Source organism: Cebus imitator, unplaced genomic scaffold, assembly GCF_001604975.1.
Source record: "Cebus imitator isolate Cc_AM_T3 unplaced genomic scaffold, Cebus_imitator-1.0 Scaffold539, whole genome shotgun sequence".
In the NCBI taxonomy this organism is placed as follows: Eukaryota; Metazoa; Chordata; class Mammalia; order Primates; family Cebidae; genus Cebus; species Cebus imitator.
In genome coordinates this window covers 77,731-96,595 of record NW_016107854.1, presented here as the reverse complement: position 1 = coordinate 96,595, position 18,865 = coordinate 77,731, and positions in this window count along the sequence as shown.

Here is an 18,865-nt window from a genome sequence, read left to right as displayed (position 1 = left end):
ACAGCTTTTAGTTTTTCTTAATAATTTTTCTACTCTCTACTTGTCTTTTTATTTTCATTCATCTCAAGGTATTATCCTATTTCCCTTTGATTTCTTCTTTGACTTACTGGTTATTTAGGAGTGATTTGTTTAATTTCCACTTATTTTTGAGTTCTTCAGTTTTGCTTCTCTTCTTGATTTGTAATTTTACTTCCTTGTGGTCAGAGATCATACTTTTTAGTATGTTTTTATAGCCTTTAAAATGTATGGAGGTTTGTTTTATGACTTAGCATGTGGTCTATCTTCAAGAATGTTCCAAATGTCCTTTAGAATATGTGCTCTGCTGTTCTTGGGTATAGTTTTCTAGGCATGTCTGTTGGTTCCAGTTGGTTTATAGTGTTGGTCAAGTCTTGTTTCCTTTTTGAACTTTTGCCTAATTGTTTCTGTACACTATTAAAATTGGAACATTAAAATTTCCGACTATTATTTTTAAATGGTCTCATTTTCTCTTTCACTCAGTTTTTGTTTCATGTATTTTTCTCTCCTGTTATTTGATGAATAGATATTTATTATTGTTGTATCTTCCTGATGGGTTGAGCTTTGTATTATTATAAAATGTCCTCTCCATCTCTCATAGCACGTTTTGTTTAAGTCAAGTCCAATATTAGTACAGATAGTCCAGCTTTCTTGTGAATCCTATTTGCATGATAATATTTCTATCATTTCACCCCTAATTTAGCTTTATCTTTGAATCTAAAGTTTGTTTCCAGGTGCAGTGGTTCTTGCCTATAATCCCAGCATTTTTGGAAGCTGAGGCAGGAGGAACAATTGAGCCCAGGAGTTGAAGGCTACAGTGAGCTATGATCGCATCACTGCACTCTAGCCTAGTGGCAGACAGAAGAGAGACTCTGTCTCTTAAAAAAAAAAAAAGGGGATAATGTTTCTTTTCTGTAGACAACATGTAGACATATAGTTGGGTTATGCTCTTTGGCCCAGTTTGACAATCTATGCTCTTCACTTAAATTTCTTAATCCATTCAATTTACTGACATTTTTATATAATTAGCTTTATGTCTTCATTTTGCATCTTGTTTTCTGTGTCTCAAGTATTTTTTGTTTATCATTCATTTTGGAATGATATCATTGGATAAACATTCATTTGGAATGTTTATCACTGACTTTTTCACTTCAGCTTTTATTTTTTCCTTACTTGTTGTTCTGAGGCTTGCCGTGTATATCTTATCAGAATCAGTTTCAGATTCTTACCAACTTAATTGCAATAAAATATGAACCTACTGCTTACGTCTCCATTCCCTTCCTCCCCTCATTGTGGTATTATTGGTGTACGTATTACATCCATAAATGTTACTAATACGCTAATATTTGGTCATATTTTATACTTTATATAATTTTATGCTTTTAAAATAAACTAACTGAAAAAGGAGTATAACTATATATCAATAGCTTTTGTTATAGTAACCATTTTACTTATCATTTTTCTTCATACGTTCCTATGGATTCAAATTGTCATCTGGAGTCACTTCCTTAGCTCAATGCACTTTTGCTATATCCTAGCTCAAATAGCACAAATAACCTGTGTGATATTGTTAGCAAATATATTAAATTTCTAAATGTTATTTGTTTAGCAGTATATTATTTGAGAATGGATTTATACAAGGCAGAATTGAGTCGTCAAAACAGAGACCATATGACTAGCAAAACCTAAAATATTTACTATCTATTCTTTTTTTGGAGTTGGAGTCTAACTCTGTCACCCAGGCTGGAGTGCAATGGTGTGATCTCAGCTCACCGCAGCCTCCATCTCCCAGTTTCAAGCGATTCTCCTGCCCCAGCCTCCTGAGTAGCTGGGACTACAGGCACACAATGCCAATCTCGAATAATTTTTGTATTTTAGTAGAGATGGGGTTTCATCATGTTGCCCAGGCTGGTCTTGAACTCCTGAGCTCAGGCAATCCACCCACCTCGGCCTCCCAAAGTGGTAGGATTACACGTGTGAGCCACTGCGCCTGGCCTATTATAAAGCAAAAAAGTTTGCTAATGCTTGATCTAAGAGACAGAAGAAATCATTTAGTTATTGGTCTTTGTAGTCTGAATTCAATATAACTTACAGGGTTCCTTGGAAAAATCACATTTCTTATAATTAGATAAGAGCTTTTGTTTTCTGAGACATTAGTACTTCTCTTATTATGCCTTCATTATTTTATTTAATTTTCACAGTAACCCCAAAAGATAGATACTTTCATGTGATCGCTTTTGCTAAGAGACAGCAAGTGTAATGAATCATAGCATTTACTTTGAGGTCATACCATCTAAACTTAAACTCTGATTTTACTATCACCTTTGTAGCCATGGACAGGTACACTTACCTTCCCTGTGTTTTCATTCCCTCATTTTAAAAATAGCACCTACTTCATAGGATCTGATGTGAGATTTTATGAGTTAATATATATCATACACTAAGAACTGTGCCTGGCTTACAGAGCTATATAAATGTTTTAATTGTTTCAAAGATAGACTTGAATTCATAAAATTAGACTATTTGCTCCAGGTAATTAGACAGGAAATTGATATATTTGACATAGCAAATGAGTTCCATGCTCATGCTCATGACAGTTATGATTTTTGCCTACTGTGGTATTTATTTACATTATCATATTCTGTTGTTTAATGCTTAATTGGTGATGCCTGCCTTAAAATTTTCCCATGTGAAAAGCATTTCTGTTTAAGTGGCATAGAATTTTGGAGAAGTTATCATCATTTGTTTCTGTGTTAGACTGATCTCCAAATTATCTTCTGGGGAATCTTTTGACCCTGCCCATCCATTGGTAAGCTAACTTGTGTGGAGGTGAAATGGCCTTCTATTCATTTATAGATTGTGGCCAGGCTGTCATTTTTTGACCGCACCTATCACACAGGTGATTATTATTGTGTTAATCTGCCTTTATCTAACTTACTATATATAATATCTGCATTTCAGGTTTATATATATATAATGTCAACTAAAATCCCTGCTCTTTACCCTTTATTGAAACCTTTATGTTAACAGAGGGTTCCTGAAAAGCACTCAATCCATTTACTCCTATAAATGTTTAAAATATATTATTAAATGACATCAGATCATTAGAGGACTATGCATCTGGTTTGCATTATTATGTTTTCTTATAAAATCATTTAAAATATATTCCATTGTGAAACTGTGCAAATTACTTTGATGCATATTTAGATAATAATTTCATAAATTTAGTCATATCTATTGTGAGGATTTGATTCAACACATGTATTAAATATTAGACATATGCTGGATATTATACTAAAATCTAAATACACAGAAACGGGATAGTCTTATCTCTGAAGGACTCAGACTTAAAAGTACAGAGTAAATAAATAAGTGCAAAAAAGCTGTTATATCTGGCATGACAACATTATATACTGGCAAAAGCAAGGTAAAATTAATCAAAGGTTCAGTTCTATCTGAATGGTCAGGAAGGTCTTTATGGCAAGGGGTCAGGCATAGAGACGGTAAAAAAAAAATAAAAAGTAAAAAAATCTTTTTGAAGGAATTGGATGCAGAGGGGAAGGAGAAGTAGAATATTAGCTACAGGTGATGCTGTATTGAGGGAGGGGTCAAGTCTTCCATTTGTTTGTTCTGCTTTGTTTGTAATGGGGAATATTTGAACAGGCTTTAAACATGTTAGAAAGAAGCCACTGAAAAGAGAAATACCTGATGGAGTATTGCTTTATTTAAAGCTTCAGTTCAAAAGCACAGAGAATAACATCACTGAAAATGTCAGGATAGGGAAATACAAAGTTTGATTCCTTCACAAAGTTAATTACTAAGCTTGTAAAAATTGTTTGAATCAACTGTCACAGAACTCTAGAATACAGTAAAAATCTTATAACCACCACACAAATGCTTAATGAAGGAAAAAACTGCTACACCCAATAAGAGAGCCCTGTGCCATTTTAAATTATTTGCTTGCCATCTTTCATGCCCCAGATGGGCAGTAGCAATAAATATGGAAGCTCATACTCTTGGGGCAGTTTGCTAGTGCCCAAAGGAACAATACAGTCTTTATTCACAGGTAATAATTTCAGTCTCTTTGGTGGCTTCCTGAAAGACTGGCAAATGGGGTTGCCTTTATTTAGTGTAACTCAGAGCATTCAGGGGCTGAGCTTCCTGGGTGACATTTGCTGAAAGTATCTAAATGTTATAGTATTAACTGCAGCAGTCTCAGGCAAGGGAGAACTGTCTAGAAAAGAAATAGCCTCAGAAGTCTGGAAAGAAAGATGTTAAGAAAAGGGATACATGGGGGAATAAAGGCTTCTCTTTTTTTTTTTGAGATGGGGTCTCCTGTCACCCAGGCTGGAGGGCAGTGGCGTGATCTCGGCTCACTGCAGCTTCCGCCTCCTGGGTTCAAGCGATTCTCCTGCCTCAGCCTCCCGAGTAGCTAGGACGACAGGTGCATGCCACCATGCCCAGCTAATTTTTGTATTTTAATAGAGACAGGGTTTGGCCAGGATGGTCTCAATCTCCTGACCTTGTGATCCGCCGCCTTAGGCCTTCAAAAGTGCTGGGATTACAGGCACATGGCACTTGGCCAATATTTTCTTTTTTAAAGAAAGACTGGTATTAAGAGGTGAGGGGGTTACATCTATGGAGGAGGCTTAAGAACAAGGGTGGAGAATTTGCTCTGAGTCAAGGTCACCTACTGAGAGGAGATAATAATCTCTACAGGTTTGAGGCAGGTTAAAGGAGCTCATTTGAATTAAATGGTGTTTAATATCCAGTTGACACTAAAGATCATGATTTGAGGTGGTGGGCATCTGTGCCATTGTGATTTCCTCGGGCTTCTTCATCAACCATAAAGCAGGAGCAGAGAGGGAATGTTATCATATTGATCCAAAATTCCTGAACTCTTTATCAATAACATCTCTCAGTATTCTCTTCAATGGAATTTTACTAGTCTCAGCAGTATTGGGAAAAGGTTCTTGTCCTAAAATATACATATATATGTACATTTTATATACACATATATGTATACATATATACATATATGAGCTGTTTTATATACATATATAATGAATACATATATATTTTTATAAAATAAATACATATATATGTATACAAAATGGCTTATATTGAAACTTTTCTCACCAGGCATTTCCAAGTCAGTCAATTTTGTGTTTTATTACTGGCAACTACAATGTACCATATGGTATACATTTCTATAGGCAGATATTTTTTTCTTCGTTTTACTTTGACCAGCTTTCTTATTATACCATTTCACAAAATGGTTATTTGGAAGAACTCAGTGCTGGGAATAGCTAGGTAATGAAAGGTCACATATTATATACCCCTTCTTTGACAGTCACAAATTACCTTAATATGGTACATTATCTAGAGTGTTCTTGGGTGATAAATAATTTATTTTTGAAGCAAGCTTCTCTATACATATTTTGTTACTGCAAAACATGTTGCACAACAGTACTCTGTGAAATACCAGCTTGAAAAATTCTACCTGAAGTAATTTATTTTTTCTTGCATTTTACATGTTTTCTTAAACTTCCTTTGAAACCTATGTCATTTGAGGAAGGGCAAGGACACCAGCTGGTCTCTAGCTTGATAGAGGTGTCATCACTTGATCCTAATAGGTTTGTTCATGTCTAAAAAGCAGTATACTTGCTTTTAAGCAGCACTTTCTTTTTCCCCTCAATGCTTTGTAAGTAGTATTTTTCCAGTTTTATTTTTTAATGCAATTATATAAATGAGGAAACACAAATGACTTATAGCTTGAAGACTGATTGCCTAGAAAACACCAGCTGAAATTTATACAATAACAACAAAAACCAAAAACCAAAAGAGAATAAACAAAGTAAAGCAAACAAACAAAAAAGTCCCTTTTAGGTCAGTTTCTCGTAGAAAGAAAACTGAAACTTTATAGAGAAATATAAAGTTACAAATATTATTCTTTCTAAAGGAAACCAGTTAGTAGTTGCTTGACAAGAAAAAATGTCCTATTCCAGAATAAATATACAGACATATAACACTGGATAAATAATAAATTAGAAATAATAAGAAAGCTATGTTCAATCTCTAACTTGTATCGTCATCCCCTTTAAAATACATCTTAGTGACTTTTCTATGTAAAAGATGGCTACCTTTTTGTATTTAGGAGTTACGTATGATGATATGGGGGTGAAAAAAGAGAATTAACCACACTTTTCTTAAAAACTTGGCATATTTTGATGAGTATATTTATAGGATAAATTCCCAGCAATAGATTTCCTCTGTCAGAAAGTATGATCAGATATGTGCATAGGCAACAAAAGAAAAAATAGACAAATGGGATTGCATCAAACTAGAAAACTGATGTATAGCAAAAGGAACAATCAGTAAAGTGAAGAGACAATCTACAAAGTGGGAGAAGATATTTAGGAACCATACGTTTGATAAGCGGTTAGTATCCAAAATACACAGGGAATTCAAACGACTCAAAAGCAAGAAAACAAACTGATTTAAAAATGGGCAAAGAACCTGAAAATAAATTTCCCGAAAGAAAACATACAAATGGCCCACAGGTATATGAAAAAAAATTTTCAATATAATCACCAGGCAAATGCAAATTAAGATCACAGTGAGATGTCACCTCACAGCTGTTAGCATAGCTATTGTCAAAAAGATAAGAGATAACAAGTGTTTCTGAGGATGTGGAGAAAAGGAAACCCTTAGAACAAAGTTGGTAAGAATGTAAATTAGCATAGAAACTATGAAAAACATTATGGAGTTTCATCAAAAAATTAAAATGATTTTTAAAAATATTAATTTAACTTCTAGGTATATATCCAAAGAAAATGAAATCTGAATGTGAACAACATATAGTATTTAGACTACCATGTCTATTATAGCATTATTTACAAAAAACAAACTACAGAATCAACCTAAGTGTCTATCAATGGATGAATGGAAAATGAAATGTGGTATTTATACACAATGGAATAGTATTAAGTGTGAAGAAATAAAGAAATTCTGTCATTTGTGATGAGATGATGTGGATGAACCCAGAGGACATGACACTAAGTAAACCAGACACAGAAAGACAAACACTGCATAATATGTCTTATGTGGGGTAGAATCTAAAAAAAGTCATAGAAGCTGCAAGCTTCTCTGAACTGACTGCACCATGGACTATGCCATAGTCAAGCCACAGTGACCCAGTGACCCCACACATACACCTCCAGATGGCCTCCCAGAGCGAGAAAGTCTGGGATAACAAGAAAACTGCAAAAGAATAGCTAGCTCTCCTGCAGTGCTTGATTAATTGACCTTGCGACATTCTGCCATTGTTCCTGCCTCAACTGGTAAGCCAACCTTGTGGCATTGGAACCTGTAACAACCACCCCTATTTGAAAAAAATGCCCTGAACTGTAACTTTCCACTGCCTACCTCAAACCAATAAAAGCAGCTCCTATCCCAGCACTCCTGCTGACTTTCTTCTCAGCCTCAGCCCACTAGTGCTGGGTGAATAAATAGCCTTGTTGTTCACACACAGCCTGCTTAGGCGGTCTCTTCATTCAGAGCATGCTTAACAGAAGCAGAGAGTAGTAGAATGTTACCAGGGGCTGGATGGGTCTTGAGAGGTGGACACATGTTGATCAAAGGAAGCAAAATTTCAGTTAGGTAGAAAGAATAATTCCAAAGATCTATTGTAGAGCATGGTGATAACAGTTAACAACTGTATTGTATACTATACTTGGAAATCAGTAAGAAAGTAGATTATTTTAAATGTTCTCACCACAATAAATGATAATTATGAGGTAATATATATTATAATTAGCTTGACTGAGCCATTGCACAATGTATACATATATTAAAACCTCATGTTCTACACAGTAAATACATACAAGTTTTACTGGTTTATTAAAAATAATGAAAATAGATTGAAAATTGGTTACAAAACAAAACCTCATGCAAAAAAAATTAATCAGACATCTACATATGGAACTCCTAAAAGGTTACACTCATTTATATACCAACAAAAATATATAAGAATGCCAACTGTTTTTATCATCACATTTTCAGGCAGGCATTAGGAAACCAGCAAGCATTCAGCAAAGATGTTGAAAGTGACAGGAAAGCAGGGCACAGGAGAACAGACTGATTAGGCAGGGCTGCTGATTCTCAAGTAAAAAAGTGAAAATTAACTAATTTGCATTGCAGCTTAAATGAATTCTGGTCAGTTCTACTTAACCTTCCCAGTGTACTTATATTTCAGGAGAAAATTATTTTAACACGATGTTTTTGCTAATTTGGGGATTTTCGGTGGTATAGGAAATTATTAAATACAGCCAAAATTGTAAAAACAGAGTCATCTGGATCTTCGATCCACAGGGTTTAAGGCTCGACCACATTCATCTCACAATAACTCCCTTCCCTGGTCTAATACTTTCCTCTGTTTTGCAAGGCAAGTATTTTCAAAAAAGGAAAAAGAAGCTATCAGTGATTTATATTGTAGAGCACGTTAGTTGACTACTTTGTCTCCTAACAAGTTTGACAAATAGAAAAAGAAAGCTCCATTATATGTTTGTGGGGGTGGGTAGGGGAGGGCTGGGAGGTGCAGAAAAGAAAAAAGTGTACTCTATTCGGGTTTTTTTTACTGCTTTAAGAAAGAGACTGGATTAACTTTGGGTGAACATTTTGGGGAGCAGAAGGCATTATACAGCCAGGAGACAGCCTATGGGGGATGAGAACTGCCTCAAGAACAAAGCTGAGGCAGCTGAGCTTCACAGAATGGATTATGAAAACCACTCAAAGAGAAGCACGCCAGCTTTATGAATACATGAATGCTTCCAGAGCTCATACTACTTCCAGGTCTTTTTTCGTCTCTTTCTTCCTTCCTTTCTTCATCGCTTCCTCTCCCTCTCTCTTTGTTAATTAGTTAAATCCTATCTGCACAATAACACATTCCCCAGAGCAGAAGGCCAGAAACAGGCCCTGTAACTCCCCTGCTGCAAGTTCCTAAGGGTGCAAGTGTGTCCCTCCACCTGCTTTCTACTCTACTGATTTCCACTTCAAATCCTCTTTCCACATCCCAACTATAATGTGCATATATTGGTTCAAAATCCTCAAATTACTTCCATTTTTTCTTTTCTTGACTTCCGGGAAATGGTTCTTTCCTTATTTTATTTATGAGATTCTAGTGGGCCATTTCATATGCCTACATAATTCTACTTCCTTAGCTCAACTTTATTTATGTAAAGGGGGCATATGAATCGAGGTTGGCCAAGCAGACTTCTTCTCTGAGACTTTTTCAGACTGGGCTACTAAGGACATACTTGCATAGGAGCAATGGGAGGGTCCAAAACGCTAAAGACTGAACATTTCACCTGATTCATTCAAGTAAAGACTTAGTGTCAAAGACATTAAGTCTTTACTTGAACTTAGTTTTTCCTCCTGCCATTTTCCCATGGAGGTTAGGGATCTAACTGGACAGGTCAAATCAATATGATAGAAATAAATAGGTCATGCCTGCATTGAACATTGGAGCATAGCAAAAGTCAAACTTGTAGCCCACAGCAGCATCATGTAATCTAATAATTCTGACTCATGGTGATACAGACATTCTAAATTCTCAGAAGTGGCATTGCAAAAGTTCATTAAAAATATAGGCATAAACAAGCTAGATGTTCTTTAGCAAAATTTCAAATGCCATAAATACCTGTGAAATGAAGGGAAGGAAAAAAACAAACAACTATCATAAAGTAAACTTTAGGAAATTCACCTTTGAGGGATGATTTTGATTCTGAGTAGAAGGTTATTTTGGAGTTTGAAGTTTGGGTTTTGTTTTTTTTCCCCCGAATTTGTATTCTTTTAAGATAATTTAAGATTGAAGTCTTGGAAAATGCTTCCCAAGGTCACAATCTATATTTGAGGGGCCATCTTCCATGAAACCATGAGTTTAGGCAGCAAAATAAAAATCTGTTTTTCTCAAGAAAAATATAATAGGCAGATACTCTTTGGTGAATGTGATTCGTGGCAACTGAAGGCTTGAGCTGTGACTCTTTATTTCATAAATCATTAAATCTATGACATGATGATTAGTACTAATGATGAAATTCTTCTAAGTTATATCAGATCTTAATTTTGGCTCTTCAGGACAAGGATTACAGAAATATCATCTTTGCCCTATAGTTTTGTAATACCTGTGATATGCAGAAGTCAAAATCATTGACTGCTTAGAATCTGATAGATGAAATCATTGAAAAACACTGAGAATGAACTTTGGAAGTCATATCATCTGTAGCATTTCCAAAATTGAGTTTTTTGCTCATATTTCATTGATGTATATGTTCATTTACTTAACTCAGATTTGTTGAACTCCAAATACATGTAAACGGTGTGCTAGACCCAGGACAAGCATGCTGGCCATCATTCTGATGGTCCTTGGTCCAGAACTTTGTCCTCTCTCTTTTCTTCACATGGTTCTCAATGGTGCATTTGAATCCACTTCAGTCAATTAAGCGCCAAATAACAAGCAACCAAAAGATGAACTCTCTCCCTATTTACATTATGTTTTAGAGGGGCTGAAATGTTTAGTCTCATGAAATAAAGGAAAAACAAAACAAAACAATGGAGGGACAGATGAATCTATATAATGTAGGATTGATTTCTTTATATGGCACCAGATACAAAATATTCTGCTTGAAGGATACTCTCATTTTTAATTTATAACTTTTCTAATACTTTGTCATTGATTTCACGAATAAAATATTTGGCAAAATTAATGGAAATAAAACTCTTTGATGAGTAACCACAGATTTTCTTTGTTTACTTGTTATTCTCAGGTTCTTTATTCTTTCCACATTACAGCACATGAGTGTGATTAATTTTCTTATATAAACTTAAGTCCAATGTGTTTCTTTTTCCAAATTATAAGTAACTTAAATACCATAGAGAATTTGTGAAGAAGATTAATTGCTTTTCACTTCAAAAGCATTGTTCCAGCATTTCATACCTGTGGTATTAACATAGGACAAAATTATTTGATTTCCTTGTTTTTGCTCTGTTTATAATCTGTCTAATTATTCACTCAGCTTATCAATCATACATTCACTGCTCTGAAATTTCTGCTTGTGCGCTCTGAACAAGTAAAATATGAGAATAAAATAATATATCAGCTAAGCTCAATGCACAAAGAACTAATCCAGAAAGATTCTACCTATTATCATAAAATGTCTTATGTTATTAAGGTTAAATTCTCAGCTTGATGCATACCAAGTTATAATCCTTCCTGGATACAAATGTAACTCCCTAAAGGAAGGATACAAAAGTGATAATCATACTGTTTCTTCATTGTCTAAAATTCAAATTCATGCAAAAAGCATAATAGTGGAAAGAAATTCAGACAATTTCATAGCATAAGCAAATAGGGAAACTTGCATTTCCAAAAGTTAGGTAGGAGGTTTTTAAATGTTAGTTATTAGCAGTGTAATATATATGACACACTTTATCTGGAAGACAACAGTCAGCCTTTGAGTGTTAAATTAGATTGACTCTAAGCAATTACTGTATGCTAGGCATTATGGGAAGATGAAGACAGTGTTTGTTCCCTAGTTGTGTATTTCCACAGTATCCCTAGTCTGGCCACAACTTCATTCTAGTCACTGTCCCTTCCCAGGCTAAGGTTCCCGGTTTGTGAATTCTTCAACTTGCCCTCTCCACCCTGAACCCCCTAATAAAATATGCAGGTCCATATATCATTCTGTCAGAGTTATTTTATTGTTATGTTATACTGATGAATTCAAATACCATAACTGGTTTACATTTTATTGCTAATATGCCACCCTTTGTAGTCAGTGGATAGGAGTTTAAGGTCATAAAAGGGGCAAAGCTGATGGCTCACGCCTGTAATTCCAGCACTTTGGGATCAGGCGGATCACCTGAGGTCAGGAGTTTGAGACCAGCCTGACCAACATGGAGAAACTCTGTCTCTATTTAAAATACAAAATTAGCCAGGCATGGTGGCTCATGCCTGTAATCCCAGCTACTCGGGAGGCTGAGGCAGGAGAATCGCTTGAATTCGGGCGGCAGAGGTTGTGGTCAGCCGAGATCCCACCATTGCACTCCAGCCTGAGCAACAAAAGCAAAAGTCCATCTAAAAAAAAATTAAAAGCTGGGGTGGGGGGAACAAAGAAAAAGTTTTTCCTGTGAGAGCATAAACAAACAAACAACAACAAAGCAAAGATAAGCCCTAAAACAACATTTCTGACTAGGGAGTATTTTCATCTTAAGAGAGAACTTAATGAAATAACTTCTTAATTTCAAACCAAGACTGAATGTAATAGCTAGAATTCAGGCAACCTTGCTGGTTAAATGTCGAATACTCATCAGAAGGAGCAGATATGTTTTTAGGTAACTGTATTTAACCTTTTGTTAAGATTCCTTCAAATTTCACTCTCAATAAATTTCTAAAGATAGCTATCAGATTCAATGCAGTACCACTGTTGCTAAAGCAAATCAGTAACCCCACAGTCAACCCATTCATTCCCTGTTTTTTTTGTTTTTGTTTTTGTTTTTCTAATTGTTTTCTTATAAACAAGGGCAGAACCAAGAAACTTAGCCTCCCTGTGAAAGCCACATGCATCACTCCACTTACAGATTCATAACCCCAGTCAGGATATTTTCCTGTCATTTCTACTAGGAAGATGGAGCAGAAGGTCTGGGAAAATAGGGCACCAGCTGTGGGGTGTGATCCATGATCCTGGTAGCAAGATGAAAATAAAGTCCTGGGACCTCAACCTTCCCATCTATCTCTTACAAGTACCGGCAGTCCTGAGACACCTTTGGACCCCATCCAGGATGGCAGCTGTGACTCTCAAAGCTGCCGACTGATGTTGGCAATGAAATTCTCAACATGATATTTTTCTGCCATATGTTCTGGGAGTGCCCAGGGCATCAGGCTTCCAATGACAATATAATTTAATGGCTTAAGAGTATCTTAACCATATTTTCTTCCAGAAACTTCATTTTGGGAGACAGGCACTGTGTGAAATCTGCTTCTCGATACTAGCCATTCACTTATTCAAACTATTAATTACCTGGCCTGTCCCATAGCCCCTCTGGGACTCTGGTCCTACTGAGTTATTTCATTTCCTTAGACTCTCTGGCTTGGAGAATTAACTGCCTTTGTGGAAACATCCTAACAGTAATGGTGAAAGAGAAGACTCTTTGGAAGTTTCATCTGCCTCTGCTCAACCTTAAGACAACTTTATTTTTCTCAACTTACAATACTATAGCTTATGACGCCCTGACCTTTCTTGAATTTAACTGTTTTTCTTCACATCATTTTTTCACATTAAGGCTGAAGCCCAGTGATTACCAGAGGTGGGGGTTGGGGAGGGGCAGAAAGAGAGAGTACTTCTTTTTCCTCATTTTGACACAAATGTGAATTTTAAATTGGCTCTGTGTCTCTTAAACTTTCTCTGTCTCTTATGTTTTTAGGCCACTTACAAAATTGTTATTGCTAGAAATACTGAGTCATCCTCTAATTTGTCTTATCTGTGACGACTAATTTGACATAAAGTTTTAGGAGTTCTACCCATAAAACAGCTATTAAATTTGACCTCTTTTACAAATTCCTACCACCACTGCTTTAGTTATTCAGCATGTCTCCCCTAGCCACATTGGGTAGCTTTATACCAATGCCTTTTTCTTTGAAATACCTCCTGATATATATTTCCCAAGCTGTTGACACAGTTATTTTCTCCAAACTAATAATGTTCATATTATTTTCCCCTTTAGACACTTTAATGATTACCTCTAGTACTAGAAGAAGAGAACTCTGACCCCTTCCCAGGGCATAAAGGACACCACCCTAGGGGAGAACAATGTCTTCTGAACACTCTTACCCATTGCACTTCATTCACCTTGGACTCACGATCATTTTCCAAATAAGCCACATGTTTCGATATTTTGTGCATTTGATCAAATTCCCTGTTCATTAGAATGTCTTTGCCTCCTTATCTGATTACTGCCTGAATTTCTTACAAATTCAAGGTACAACTCCAGAATCACCTGCAACTCTTTTCCATTCACTCTCCCTACTGTGAATCCACAATAGTTTATTCATTCCTATATTATAGAACACAATCAACTTGATTGTTAGCTCCTGGGAGGGTCTCTAAGTTTAATCTCTAAGAAAGGTGCCTCCAAGTGGATTCTGTCATTGAAAAGATAGGGCACAAATTGGGAGATAAGATTAATTTACATGAGATATTACACCAATGACATATCAATAATGCAACAGACAACAATTCTATGAAAAAAGAGTAAAAGCATGAGTAGAATTATTGGGAAAATTTTACTGATGAATTATAAATGGGTGAATAGAATTGTAATACATTTGTAATATATTTTCTATGACTCTGAGATAGTAAATATGTATTGAGTTCAAAACAAAGGAAAAAGAGCTAATTAAAAGGGATTTCTATCAAAATAGCTATTAGATATACTATGAGTATCCCTATTTCCTCTGTGTACGCTTCAAGAAATGATATAATCAATTTAATAAAATATAACTAGGCTCAAAATTAAATTGTATATCATTCTATACCAAAATGTGAATTGATCAGCAGTACAAAGATCAGAAATTGTAGGGTTGCTGGGCTCTGGTCCAGAGCAGACAAAATTATGTAGCATAATATAAAAGAAACTTGTTCACATACACAGAATACATTTTAATGTTAAAAACCACAATTCATACTGCTATAGATATGTATGCACCAAATAACATAGTTACTCCTATATAAAGCAAAAACTACAGGCACTGTGAAAAAACATCGATAGAAACACATTAGAATCTAACATACTCCTTTTAGTATGACACAGAACATATGGACATAACATATTTCTCAGCAAATGCAAAAGTGCTGAAAACATAACAACCACTCTCTCAGAACACAGCACAAATTAGAATTCAAGAGTAAAAAATTCACTCTAAACCATAAAATTACATGAACATTGAATAACATACTCCTGAATAACTTTTGAGTAAATAATGAAAATTAGGCAGAAAACAAGCACTTCTTTGAAACTAATGAGAACCAAAATAAAACAAACCAGAATCTTTGGGACGCAGCTAAGGCAGTGTTAAGAGGGAAATTTATAGCACTAAATGCCCCCATCAAAAGTTTAGAAATACCTCAACTTAACATCATAACTAAAAGAATTAGAGAAGCAAGAGAAAACCAACCCCATAGGCAGCAGATGACATGAAACAACCAAAATCATTGCTGAACTGAGGGAGATTGAGACACACATACACAAAAAAACAAACAATTAGTGAATTCAGGAGTTGGTTTTTTGAAGAAATATTTATGATGTATAAATAAAGAGGAGTTTATTAAATATTAACTTACATGGTCACAAGGTCCCACAGTAGGTTGTCTGCAAGCTTGAGGAGCAAGGAGAGCCAGCCTGAGTCTCAAAACTGAAGAACTTGAAGTTTGATATTCGAGGGCAGGAAGCATACAGCACAGGAGAAAGGTGTAGGCTGGGAGGCTAGGCCAGTCTCTATTTCCACATTTTTCTGCATGCTTTACATTCGCTGGCAGCTGATTAGATTGTCCCCACCAGATTAAGGGTAGATCTGCCTCCACCAGCCCACTGACTCAAATGTTAATATCCTTTGGCAACACCCTCACAGACACACCCAAGATCAATACTTTGCATTCTTCAATCCAGTCAAGTTGACACTCAGTATTAATCATCACAGATAGCTACACAAATAAAGAGGAAAAAAAGATAAAAATAAACACAATTAAAAACAATAAAGGGGATATTACCACTGACCCCACAAAAATACTAATAATCATCAGAGAATAGTATAAACATTGCTAAGCATGTAAACTAGAAAATCCAGAAGAAATAGATAAATCCCCTGCCACATACACATTCCAAAGACTGAGTCAGGAAGAAATTGAATCCCTAACCAGAACAATAATGAGCTCAGGAATGGAATCCATAACAAATAGCCTACCAACCAAAAAAAGTCCAGGACCAGATGGATTCACAGCTGAATTCTACAAGATATACCAAGAAGATCTGGTATAATTTCTATTGAAACTATTTTTAAAAATTGAAAAGGGAAAACAAATCCTTAATTCATTCTATGGGGCCAGCATCGTCCTGATACCAAAACCTGGCAGAGACACAACTTCAGGTCAATACTTTCAAAGAACATGGATGCAAAAATCCTCAACAAAATACTGGCAAATACAATTCAGCAGCACATCAAAAAGTTTATCCATCATGATCAAGTAGGCTTTCACCCTGGGATGCAAGTTTTGCTCAACATACACAAATCAATAAATGTGATTCATCACATAAACAAAACTAAAGAAAACAAAACATATGATTGTCTCAATATATGTGGAAAAGGCTTTTGATACAGTTCAACATCTGTTCATATTAAAAACTCTCAAGAAACTAGGTAATGAAGGAACACACCTCAAAAAATGAGAAGTATATATAACAAACCCACAGCCAACATCATACTGAATGGGCGAAAGCTGGAAGCATTCCTCCTTGAAAACTGACACAAGACAAGGATACCCTCTCTCACCACTCCTATTCAACATAGTATTGGAAGTTCTTGCTAAGGCAATCAGGCAAAAGCAACAAATAAAGAGCCTTTAAGAAGAAAGAGAGAAAGTCACACTTTCTTTGCAGACAATCCAATCCTATATATAGAAAAGCTCATAGTCTTGGTCCCAAAGCTCCTTAAGCTGATAAGCAACTTCAGTAAAGTCTCAGGATACAAAATCAACATAAAAAATCACAAGCATTCCTATAAGTCAACAACAGCCAAGCAGAGAGACAAATCAGGAATGCAATCCCATCCAGTTGCCACAAAAAGCGTAAAATATCTAGAAATACAACGAAGCAGGGAGATGCAAGGTCTCTGCAATGAGAACTATAAAACACTGCTAAACAAAGTCAGAGATAACACAAACAAATGAAAACTCATTTTTTTTTTTTCTAGATGAAAGCAATCCCACTTAAAAGTGAGCAAAGGACATGAACAGACATTCGAAAGAAGACATACATGCAGCCAACAGGCATATAAAAAAAGTTCAATGTAACTAATCATTAGAGAAATACAGATCAAAATCACAATGACATACTTTCTCATACCAGTCTGAATGGCTATTATTAAAAAGTAAAAAATAATAATAAACAGATGCTGGCCAGTTTGTGGAGAAAAGGAAAGTTTATATACTGTTGGTGGCAGTGTAAATTAGTTCAACCATTGTGGAAAACAGTTTGGTAATTCCTCAAAGACCTAAAGACAACTACCATTTGACTCAGCATTCCCATTACTGGGTATATATATTCAAAGGAATATAAATCTTTCTATCATAAAGACACATGCACACATATTTTCGTTGCAGCACTAGTCATGATAGTAAAGACATGGAATCAACCTAAATGTCCATCAATGGTAGACTGTATAAAGAAAATGTGATACATATATATCATGGAATACTATGCAACCATAAGAAAGAACAAAATTATATTATTTGCAGGAATATGGCTGGAGGCCATTATCCTTAGTAAACCAATGCAGGAACAGAAAACCAAATACTGCATGTTCTCACTTATCAGTTGGGGCTAAATAATGAGAACACATGGACACACAGAGGGGAACAGTAGACACTGGGGTTTTCTGGAGGTTGAAGAGTGGGAAAAGGGAGAAGATTAGAAAAGGTTGTTAATGGGTATCGGGCTTAATACCTGGGTGATGAAATAATCTATACAACAAACTTCCATGACACAAGTTTACCTGTATAAAAAAAACCAGCACATGTGCCTCTGAACTTAAAATAAAAGTTAACAAAAGAAAATATAGGAGAAAAACATAAAGAATTAGCCATTTTTCTTCATATACAAACTTAGATAACAAATTTTATACACAGATAATAGAGAATGCAACCTTTTTTTCAAGCATGTCTTGGACATTCACAAAAAAATTATCATATATTAGATAAAAAAGAAATTTTTTGTTGTAGAAATATTAAAGAAAATGTGGTAAATACACACAATGGAGTATTATTCAGACAAAAAGAATGAGATTCTTTCATTTGCAACGACATGGATGGAACTAGAGATCATTATGTTAAGCGAAATAAGCCAAGCAAAGAAAGACAAACATTGCATGTTCTCGCTTATTTGTGAGATCCGAAAAACAAAATAATTGAACTCACAGACATAAAGAATAAGATGATGTTAACCAGAGGCTGGGAAGAGCAGTGAGGGCCAGGGATGGTGCGAGGTGAGGGGAGATGGGGATGGTTAATGCATTAAAAAAAATTAGAAAAAATAAATAAGACCTGCTATTTGATATCACAACAGGGTGACTATAGTCAATTATAATTTAATTGTACATTTAAAAATGACTAAAATAATATAATTGGATTGTTTGCAACACAAAGGATAAATGCTTGCAAAGATAGATACCCCATTATTCATGATGTGATTTTTATGCATTACATGCCTGTATCAAAACATTTTATATACCCCAAAATATATACATCTATGCACACACAGAAATTAAAAATTAAAATAAATTTAAGAAGTAGAAATATTATAAACAATACTTTAACCTAAAATGTAATAAAACTAGAAATTAATATCAAAATTAATAATGACAAAACTCTTCCACCTGGAAATTTACAAAAGCCCTATCAAACAACTCTTGGGCCATGGGGGAATGCCAATAGAATTATGCAGTTTCTAAAACAACGGTGAATCATTAGTGATTTTTCTCAGTGGAGTTTATGATCACTTTGAATTTCATTATTTTAAATCG